This window comes from Malurus melanocephalus, unplaced genomic scaffold (assembly GCF_030028575.1).
Source record: "Malurus melanocephalus ecotype Western Australia unplaced genomic scaffold, MMel_1.1 scaffold_0, whole genome shotgun sequence".
NCBI lineage: Eukaryota > Metazoa > Chordata > Aves > Passeriformes > Maluridae > Malurus > Malurus melanocephalus.
Window position 1 is genome coordinate 6141407 of NW_026623232.1, and position 2352 is coordinate 6143758.

Here is a 2352-nt window from a genome sequence, read left to right on the forward strand (position 1 = left end):
AAAGAAAGAAAGAAAGAAAGAAAGAAAGAAAGAAAGAAAGAAAGAAAGAAAGAAAGAAAGAAAGAAAGAAAGAAAGAAAGAAAGAAAGAAAGAAAAGAAAGAAAGAAAGAAAGAAAGAAAAGAAACCCTGACACTACCTTAAGTTATTTCACATGGCATAACCTCCTTTTCCTTTGTAACTAGGCCATCTTTAAAGACCAAACCCACTTTTTCTCCAAGACCATGTTACAATGCTGATTAATATTGTTATTGAAAGAAGAATGATAATGGACAAAAGATAATGGTGAGAATAAAAGGGGGATGGATGCAGTTTCTTTTATTAGCACATATCAAGATGAGCTATGGGGAGAAACCAAGAGGAAAAAAAGATCATTTACTTTCTTTACAAAGACTGTTGGTGAAATTCCTAAGGGAGACTCAGTGCCAAAATTAACTGTCTTGGTGTATTGCTTTTAGACACTACTGCCTGGGTGAATTAAGTCAAATCTTCAAGCAGCAGCCAAAGATAGCTGCAAGCTGAAAAAGAGGCACTACATTTCCTTGTTTTGTGGTGAAACTCACAAATTTGTGGAGATTGTCTTTGCTCCAGGGTTTTTCTCATCTCTCTCTCTCTCTCTCTCTCACTCTCTTGCCTTCTGGGCTATTTTTGCTATTTTATATTTGGCATTATAAATGTGTTTTGTAATGGGAAGGCAAGGTAAGAAACAAACAATTGTTCCGAAAAACAGAAAAGTAAAAAAAAGAAGAGTACATCCATGTATATCATGTCTATTTATATGTATACTTGCAAATGAGAATATCCATATGTATGTAAGTAATATCAGGTATTTTTCATTACTCTGTTCTCAGAAAGACATTATTTAGTAAAAGATAATAAACTGCTCTTGAACAGTGGGATATAGACTAGTGAAAACAGTTTACGGAAATTAATGATGCTGGATTGAACCAAACCTTCCTCCCTTTGGAATTAGTGCCAGACATAGTTTTCCTGAACCCTGTCCAACTGCCTGAGCGACAGACAATTTTCATTCTATTTGTGCTAAAGGCTTATGACTGGTGCTGGAAAATGAAGCCCTTGCCCTTGATCTCAGTGAAGATTAAAAAAAAAAAAAAAAAAAAAAAAAAAAAAAAAAGCAGAACTGTGCCAATTTGTTTCCTCTGCCAGTATAAGCCCTTGTGCTTTGGGTAATGCAAAACAATAAAAAGTTCACATGAAAACTCTCCATTGAAAGGATACCCACCAAGATGTATCTCTGCTATACTCATCAGTCAGTTTCTGAGATTCTCACAATGTCACCAAAATGCAGTGTAAGGGCGAAAAGTATTTACCAGCCAGCAATATTACCTTATTTTTTTATTTCACATCTCACTGCTTGGTATTTGATAATGATTGCTTAAAAATACTCTACTGCAAATAACCACACTCTCCCTTATGCTAACCCTGATCTCCCCACACTCAGATAATGAATGTAGATTTACGGCTCTGCAGYCCCTGTTGTCTGAGCTAATTCTGTTTCCAAGGGATGAAATACACATTTGACATACACACCCGAGTTATAAACAGTGGCTATACCCTAGTGCTGTCAGCCAGCTAATTTCTGATTCCTTTTTCCTAGATTATTAATAAAATTAGAATCCCAAGCAGAAGGCGTTTGCTTTCATTGTACAGTCTGCACTTGTGACATGGTACATGTGGAAAATTTTGAGTGCACTGCAGTGAATGGTCTGGGGGTTAGTTTTTAGCTTCCGCTAAGTACCTGGCAGGCTGCCATGGCTGAAGGATTCTGGGAACTGAAAGGCTCCCAAGTACAAACTGCCAGCATTAAGCAGTCCTGACAGCTCCGCTCCTTCCACACTTGGCAGCAGTTCAAAGTGCTCTTTCATTTGAAAGGCTGGAAGGCTGCCATGTGCAATGCAGATTTGCTGTGCCTGCTCTCATAAGGAACTGATAAATGCCGTTGCTGTTGCCATGGGGACAGGAGGCTATCAGAATGGCCTTGTGATCTGCAGCCTCTCAGCTCTGCAGGTTTGGGTTGGGGGGGGGGGGGGTTTTTTTTTTTTTTTTTTCTTTTTTTTTTTTTTTTTTTTTTTTTTTTTTTTTCTTTGTGTGTGTGTGTGTGTGTGTGTGTGTGTGTGTGTGTGTGTATGTTTGTTGGGATTTTTTTCCCTCTCTGAGATGGTAAAATAAATGTTCTAAAGAAGGTTAACTCTTGAAGGACAGGAAGCACTGATTGAAAAGACAGGGTGAGCCTCCTCTTCGTGGCTCCACCGAAGTGCTGGGAACAAGATTAACACATACCTGCCAACTGTCCCTGTTTGGGAAGGCCTGGCCCCAGGATTGCTGATTTTTGG